We start from the raw sequence: 9,170 nt of genomic DNA on the forward strand, positions 1-9,170 counted from the left end.
ATTTATCCATGTGTTTGCATGGATGGATACTTGCCTGTCTCTTGAGTAAATACCTAGGTGTTGAATTGGTGGGTGGCACAACAATTATATGAAACTTTAAAGAGACTCTTTTCTAAGTTTGTGTCTTAGTCACTGTTCTATTCTGTGAAGAGATCATGACCAAGGCAATTCATATATATATTTATTTATTAATTGGAGGCTTACTTACATTTTCATTGGGTTAGTCTATTATTACCATGATTGAGGGTTGTCATGTCAAAATTCAGGCAGGTATGATGCTGGAGAAGTAAGCTGATCTGCAGACACAGATGGAGAGAGGGGGAAGGAAGGAAGGAGAGGGAGAGAGACAGAGACAGAGACTAGGTGTTTTGAAACCTCAAAGCCCAGGCCAGTGACATACTTCCTCTAACAAGGCTACACCTCCTGATCCTTCTAATCTGTCTCAACTGTTCACCATCTGTGGTCTAAGCATTCAAAAATGAGAGCCTGTGGGGGCCATTCTGACTCAAATCACCAGCCACGTTACAGGCTTGGAATTATTGGCAGCAATGGATGACAGCTGGAGTTTCTCTACATCTCTGCTTTTTATTAGCTTTTTGTGATTGAGGAACATCCATGAGAAAATTTCCCAGCATAACCTCAGAGCCCAGGATAAAATGGAGCCACTCATAGGGCTTAGTTTAGTCAGTGAAGTCCCTAGACCTCAACAGGTCTGTAATGCTTGTCCTGGTCTATTGTCAGAGAATGAGGTGGGTGACCAGCCACCACACGGAGGGCTTTGTCCCAGTGGAGTGTGCTGCTAAATCGCACATACAAAGGGAGTGGTGTTCTCTGCACATGTGGTTTAAAGGTTAGCTACAAACTCACAGAGAAGCTGTCCATGCTGTTAGACTCATGTCATTAAAGCATTTTATCACGTTAAGCAATTGGGAGAACTAGGTGGGGGGTAGAGGTGGGAGCCGGGGCGAGGGTGGGGTAGGGTTTGATACATGCCTGTAATCTAAACTCCTGGGAGATGGAGACAGGATAATCCAGAGTAATAAGCTAACCTCAGCTGCTACATGATACCCTGCCTCAAAAAAACCAACCAACCAACCAACCAACCATCCAAAGGCAAATAAAAAAGATCACAGAAATAATTTGGGAGAACTAACCTGTGTAAACTACTGCAAAGCACAGCCCTGGGAGGTGACCAGTGGCAGTTGCCAAGCCCCAGCATTCCTCTCTTATGAGGCAACATATGAGGTTTGGTATCCCAGTAACAGTTTTTCACAATCTTGAGGGCATGCAAGCTCACAGTCTCAAATCTTGGTTTAAGATAAGATATTTAGACTAGGTTAAGTGTCAGGCAGCTTGGCAGCAATGTGAGAGCAATTTGAGATTTTTTTTTTAAATAAATTACTTTCTTGACATTTTTGAGATAGTCTTACACTGTAATTCAGGTAAGCCTGGAACTTATGGTGTAGCTCAGACTGTCTTCAAATTTGTGACAACCCTCTTGCCCCTGTCTTCTTAGTGCTGGGATTACAGATAAAAATCACCAAGTCTGATATTTTGTAATTTGTTTTTTTTTTCCATTTTGTTTTATTTATTTATTTAATTGATTTTTGAGACAAGGGTCTCAAGTATCCCAGGTTAGCTTCAAACTTGCTATGTAGTCAAGGATGGTCTTGAACTTGTGATACTGCTGCTTCTGATGCCCAAGTATTGGGATTACAGGCAAGTACTGCCTTGTCCAGATCATGAGCTGCTCAAGATTGGTATGTACCCAGTGCATTTGTTATACTAGGCAAGCATTCTCTGAACTACATCCCTGGCTGGCTTTCCTTTTGTAATCCTTTAAAAAATATTTATTATAGGGTCTGAAGTTGGGTAAGTCTACAAGATGTAGATAATGCCCATGGTAGGCTGATATGTCAGGAAATTCCAGAGCAGCTGGGTTTATGTTTATTATGATCAGTAGGGTGGAATGGAAGACTCTGAAAATGAATATATAGTTAAAAAAACTCTAAATAATTAGGAGACATTAATTAAAAAAAAAGTGAGCACTATATGATGTCAGACTTTGTCAGACTTGTAATTCCAGCACTCAGGAGGAAGAGGTCAAGAATCAGAGGTTCAAGGTCAGCCTACTTAGGGAATTTGAGATCAGCCTGGGCTATATAAACAATGCTTTGGGGCTTATTCTTCTCACTTTTTTTTTCAAGTCCGATGTTCAAAGAGCTGTAGGCAGGCAGCCCTACAGTTAGCTTCACCAACCAACTCTTACAGCTCCAATCTTCTTTGTATGTTCTCTCTCTCTCACCTGCACATACACAGACTCATAATTCCTTCAGTATCTATGACCACCTTGATACCAGAATCCAAGATGCTGATGTCCTTTGTGTTGGCAGAGAAAGTGTGGTCACACATACCAAAATATTAGCGCTCAGAAAGTTAAGGCCCGCCTCCTTCCTACTTGGGTCCTATTAGTCTTCTAGGTTTTTCCCGTCTAGTGGTTCACTTACTTTTCTCATTGCTGTAAAAGTTCCAGTGTCGTGAGGAAAAACTCATTTCTGCTCCAAGTGCAAAGGGATGCAGTCCATGCTGGTGGAGAAGGTGTGGTCTCAGGAGCATGAGGCAGCTGGCCACAATGTGCCTGGCAGCCAGGAAGTAGTGAGTGGTGAACGCTGCTGCTCAGCTTGTTGTCTGCTCTTCATTTATCCAGGCTGGAATTCACCTCCCTTAGGCACCTTTGTTTTTAAGTTAACCCTTTCTGGAAACATTCTCATAGGCATGATTCTAAGTCCCATTGATCTAACAGTGAAGGCGAACCTTCAGATATGGGAATATGGCTTTTCTAAAACCCCAGAGCAGGATTGAACCCACAAATCCAGGATTTACTCTTTCTCTTGGGGCCTGGTCCCAGGCTCAACTCAAGTCAATCTGACAGTGGTGTCTTCACTCTTTGAGCCTTTTACTTCTGACACCAATTTGGAAGAAAGAACTTGAAATGTCTTTACGATGCCACGCACTGTAGCCTGGACCTATCTCTGTGCCCCCCCCCCCCCCCCCCGGCCTAAAAGGTGATTCTCAGATGTCCCAATGAGGGAGGGAGGCAGGTGTCAGAGTGCATGCTCAAGCTCTTTGCACATGTGTTACCAGGAGGTAAATAAGAAGTGGAAGGAAGAAGTCTAGAAGTTGGGGCTCCCAGAGTCAGGCAGTTCTATTTAGCCCCACTCAAGCTGCTCGTATTCCCTTCCTGTCTTTTAAGAAAAATACCCCAGCACAGGAGCTCAGCTGGGAGCTATTGGATGAAGTCAGTGTCCTGAGGCTCATCTGCATAGGTGTTAGACTCTACAAGGAGCTGCATCACCAATGAGCTCTTCTGAAATGCTTCCCAGAGTTAGGCCACTGTGGTCAGAATAGAGGAGACACTGATACAACAAAGAACTTACCAGCATATGTTTTCAGCCTCTTGCATTTTGTAGATTAGTGTAGTTCAAAGGATAAGGGAAGTTCACTATCTTTCTGTCTTAGGGTAAATAAACCTTGGTTGCCTCTGAATTACTGCTCAGCTTTTGTCTCAGTGTGGGAATTCGGGTGAAAGTTCATAGAATGTTTTTCTTGCATCTTTTTTCTTGTCAATGCCTACCTGACTCTACAGCCAAATTAATAACTCTCACTTTACTCTCATGACCCAACTGCTATTCCTAAGTATATCGTGTGGGCTTCCATCCAAATGTTTGCACAGGACTAGCCAGCAAGGATGGGAAGGACGCTGCCCTTGTTCTAGCGCCAATAATTGGCTTGGTGACATGGCCTCCTGAGTTCTAAGGGTTTGAGCATGATCCCTAGAAAAGGGCGCTCAACCTGAGCAACTGGTGCTTCCACCAGAATGATCCCATCTTGTTTTTTAGTTTTAGTTACATAAATTTATTTGTGGTGTATGTGCACGTGTATGTGCATGTGTGCGTGTGTGTGTGTGTGTGTGTGTGTGTGTGTGTACATGCACTAAGAAACCATGACACACTTGTACATGCCAGCAAACGATTTGTGAGTATTAGTTCTCTCCTTCACACAGTCATATCCAGGGATTGAACTCCTGTTCTTAGACTTGACAGCATGCACTTTTATTTACTACTTAATATTCTGTCTTGACTTTTTGTGCTCTTCCACTGTTTTAGGCCCACACTTAAATAATGGTTGTTGCTGTTGTTTGTTTGGTTGGTTGTGGTTTTTTGAGGCAGGGTTTCTCTGTGTAGCTTGGGCTGTCCTGGAACTCATTTTGTAGAACAGTCTGGCTTGGCCTCAACTTTACAGAGCTCTGCCTGCCTCTGCCTCTGCCTCCTGAGCACTGGGATTAGAGGGGTGTGCCACCGCCTTGTTTGTTTGTGAGATAGGGGCTTGCTGTGTAACTCGATCTTGCCTCAGTTTCCTCAGAGCTGGGATTGCAGGCATGGGCCATCATGCCCAGCTATACTCGGTACTGTTTGTCTTCACTCTTGCTCTCATGTCTCTTTTGCCCTTTGCCCTGTTTCTTTTTCCCTGGTACCACTGATTGCCATTCCACCTACCCCTCCATCCATCCCTCCTTTCTTTCATCCATTCACCTACCCATCCTCTGTTCATCCATCCATCATTCATTCACTCCCTTGCTCATTCATTCTCCCCTTCCTACCCCCATCCATGCATGCAAACATCCATCTTTCCTTCTACTATGCATTCATTCATTCAGATATCATTGGGTAGCTATCTGTTATGTGTTAGTCTTCAGCTAGTGTTGATAATACAAAGTTTAACCAAGCTGAAGGTGGGTCCAGCCTTCATTCATCTTAGGGGAAGTGGTTTCTGGGTATAAATGCATGAAGAACCATGGAGAACACCTTTTGGAAAGGTTATCAGCACCTGTAACCTGGCACTGTCTGGAGCTTAGTGGGTTCCCCTCCTAACTTCTTGAATGTCAAATTGAGGTCTCCGGTCTCCACTAGCTTTTATTTTTATTTATTTATTTATTTATTTATTTATTTATTTATTTATTTATTTTTTAAACTCACAGAACTCTTATTGAAAGGATTCTATAGAATGTGCTTGAAGTTAAATAGTCTCTGGTTCCTGGGGATGGCAGGGGAAGAGGGAAAGATTCTATTCTTTAGTTAATATGTGCCCATCATAAGGGATGTACCATCTCTGCTCTCTGATAGCTTAGAGAATGCTTGGTAAATTGCTCAGCAGAAGTAAGAATTGCAGACCCTATAGGGCACCTGCCACTTGCTTTACTGTCTGTCTGTCTGTCTATCTATCATCTATCCATTTTATTTATCTATTTATCTATTTATCTATTTATCTATCTATCTATCTATCTATCTATCTATCTATCTATCTATCTATTTTAAGCTAGGGCTTCTCTGTGTAACAGTCCTGGCTGTCCTGGAACTACTCACTCTGTAGACCAGGCTGGCCTTGAACTCACAGAGATCTGCCTGCCTCTGCCTCTGGAGTGTGCCCTGCTTGACTGCCTGCCATTTCTTTTGCAGCGTCTCTGAATGCTGGGAAAAAAAGAGGCTGCTGCAGGCCTGAGGCGCTCAAGCCCAAACCCAACAGTTGTCTACTCTGTTATCTACTAGCTTGTGGCAGTGAAGACCTGTCTTTCTGTGTCTTTCAGGTTCTAGTCTGTAACTAGGATGGCCTTCAGGTCATAATGTCACCCTCCTGAGAGCTGGGATGTCAGGTGTAAGCCACCAGGAGCTGTGAAAAGACAGAACCCAGCTTAGACACACAGAAAAGCGATGGTCTAACCTTGTGGCAGCTGTGCTTACAGCTGTGATTACAGCCATGCACCCCAGGCCACTGCTCCACTGCGGTGCCACCAAAATGAAGCGATGGAGGCTAAAAGTGACTAAAATGGTCTTTGCCGTGGAGCTTCAGTTGAGGGTTTTAGCCTAGAGTAGTTACCTTGGGTTACCTAGATAAGCCCTAAGTCTACTCTCAGAGCCCTTACACTAGAGGGGACACACAGAGATTGCACTTAGGTGGCCATAAACCAAGGAGTACCAGCAGCCACTACTAAGTGGAAAGGGAAGGGGGGACTCCTCTTTTTGACTTAGACATACGTCTGTGGCTTTAAGACACAGACTTTATGTACTCTGTCACAGTAGAAAATAATTGGAGCCTGGCAGTGGTAGTACACACCTTTAATCTCAGCACTCAGGAGGCAGACGTCGGCGGATCTCTGTGAGTTCGAGGCCAGCCTGGTCGGCAGAACAAGTTCCAGGACAGCCAGGTACATAGAGAAATCCTGTATCAAAATAATAATAATAATAATAATAATAATAATAATAATAATAACAACAACAACAACAATAATAATAATAATAATAATTTCCAGGACAGCCAGGTACACAGCAACAACAACAACAATAATAACAATAATAATAGGGTTGTAAGGTTGTGTGTGTGTAGGGCAAGAGTCTACCTCATCTATTGTTCTGGAAGAGCTGGGTACTTTGATTTTGAGACAGGGTCTCTCACCGGCCTGGCCCTTACCCTTTCAGCTGGGCTGGTTGGTGAGCAGATGCTGGGCTTTCCAGTGCCTGCCACCACACCTGGCTTTTTATGTGGGGTCTGGGGATTGAACGCAGATCCTCGTGTTTGGTAGCACCTTCTCATCTGTGTTGTCTCCCTGCCTCACTGCTCTGTCCACTTCCCGAGGGTTGAGGCTTTGTCTCCTTCTGTCACGGGAGTCTTGACAGTAAGCAGACTTCTGCACACAGCAGGAACTACATATCCAGCTGCTCGAACTGACTTCTTCATTGGCTCAGAACTTTAGAGCCTGAAGATTTGTATTTAAATTTTTATTGGAAGAGAAGTGAGGCCGGCAAGATTGTGGCATTTATTTGCAAAAGAAGAATTGATACCCCAAGGCTTACTTCTGTCTCAGTTTATTGCATCTTGAAGCTTGGATTTACACCACGTTTTTAATGTAGCAATTCCTGCACCGGGCTAGAATATTAATAGACGCACCAAGAAAGCTCATCTGGCAGAACAAGAAGAGCGAGTTGGTCCAGGCAGTGGTTTGATGTCTTAATTAGATAGGACTTCGGGGTAGGTGCTCCTGCACTGACAATATCTAAGTGACAGTGTTCAGGGATTTCTGAGTCAAAGGCAGAGCGTCTCTGCTCAAATCTCCCATGAAATACAATTTGGAAACTGTGAGCCTGGTTCTCACTCAGGCAGAACCTTGCTGTATTTACTGCGACTTGGGCTGAACAGCAACTGTGGATCACATTCTTTGGGAAATAGAGTTTGCTTTTATGTGTAAAGAAGCCACAGAGAAATAGCTGGGGTTTGGGCTGGACAGATTGGGCTGCTGGCTAATAAGACTCTACCTCATAGTGGGGCTTTTTCCTCCCCTCCCTTCTATCTGATCCCCCCTCCTTCTCTTGCCCTTTCTTCTTATTCCTTCTACTTCTCCCCACTCCCAACAATGACCTCAAAGTCCTTATATAGGCAAGGATGACCTTGAACCTACTGGTCCTCCTGCCTCTGCCTCCCAGTTGCCAGGGTTACAGGTGCATCTGCACACTCAGCTAAAAAGAGGATATTTTACAGATAAACTGTGAGGCTGGTTTTTCCTTTTTTTTTTTTTTTTCTTTCTTTCTTTCTTTTTTTGTGAGTGTTTATATGGTTGCTTGACATCATCTAGAACACTATTACTATGACATTAGAGTTTGTAAGACTTGGTCATTTCAGCAGATATTTACAATAATAGGGAGGAAGTCACCAACTCCATCTTGGCTGTAGAAGTGAGTGGTGAGGATTTCAATGAAAAGTGAGGACTCTACCATGGAATTGGACTTTGACCTTTTGCTTTGATTAAAGCTAAATAGGCCTAAATAGGCAATTTCATTGTTTTATTTATTTATTTATTTTACTGTCTTAATATGAAGCACTTTTTGGTATGGAATTCTTTATGTAGACCAAGCTGGCCCTGGTCCACCCTCCCTTCCGCCTCCTGAGCGATGGATGGGATTAAAGGTGACAAGGCAATTTGTATTTTTTAAGCCCTCTCACTTCCCATGTTCAACCAGTGAAATTCTTGGATTGTTGTTTATCCTTTCACTCTCTGACAATATTTTAAATATCTGCTGGAGCTGTGTAGCTCTTACTTAGTAATACATACAGGGTTAGGAAGCACTGACGAGTTAAGTGGTATGATCGGAATGTCTTACACGGTTCCTTATAGGAAAGCCTGCATTTCAGACCTTGTATTTTCTGCCAGGAACAGAGAAGCTGCTCATTAGACAGTTGCTTATAGAATGGATTTGGTATTGAATAATGAATAAAACCCACAAGTTTTGATATCAGCACAGGCCTAACTAGTAATCTGAGTGCCCTGAGCTCTCATGTCACCCCAATAATGAAATCCCCCTCCCCCACCTTTTCTCTTTTTGAGACAAAGTCTCACATCTGAAGCTGGACTAGAACTCATCATGTATCCCAGACTGTCCTCAAACCTGTGTTGAGCCTAGGTCACTGTACCCTATCTCAAAACACAGCTAAGTAGGGTAGTGGTGGCACACACCTTTAATCCAGCACTCAGGAGGCAGAGGCAAGAGGATCTCTATGAGTTCAAGTCCAGCCTGGTCTATAGAGCTAGTTCTAAGACAGGCTCCAAAGCAATACAGAGAAACCCTGTCTCAAAAGACCAAAAGTTAAAAAAAAGAAAAACAAAAAATCTAAAACCAACTAACAAAACAAACAAACCAAAAAACCACAGCTAAAAGCCAAATAAGGAGTTGGGTTTGTTTGTTGTAATTAAAAAAAATATTTCGATAGGGTCTTACCATGTGGTTCTGGCTGCCCTGCAACTCTTTATGTAGATCAGGCTGGCCTTGAACTCACAGACATCCAGATGAATGTAAGAGGCTGAATTCAGGGATGGCTGGAGGGATATGTCCTTTTTACATGGCAGTACTATTGCTGGCATGAATTCACAGCAGCTGTGGGTTGTGGTTGTCTATAGAAGATAAAGCCAGTCCAAATTCTAGCACAGACTGGAGAGAGATTCAGTAGCCTTCCCTGCTAACTGAGGGCCTCTGGATGCTGGATGGCTTCTAGAAGATGGAGAATTAGTTTTCTTTAAGAGTGTGGCTCCTGGTAGGCTAGCCATGCTCTAGCGGATGGCATCA

Source organism: Phodopus roborovskii, unplaced genomic scaffold, assembly GCF_943737965.1.
Source record: "Phodopus roborovskii unplaced genomic scaffold, PHOROB, whole genome shotgun sequence".
NCBI classification, from domain to species: Eukaryota; Metazoa; Chordata; class Mammalia; order Rodentia; family Cricetidae; genus Phodopus; species Phodopus roborovskii.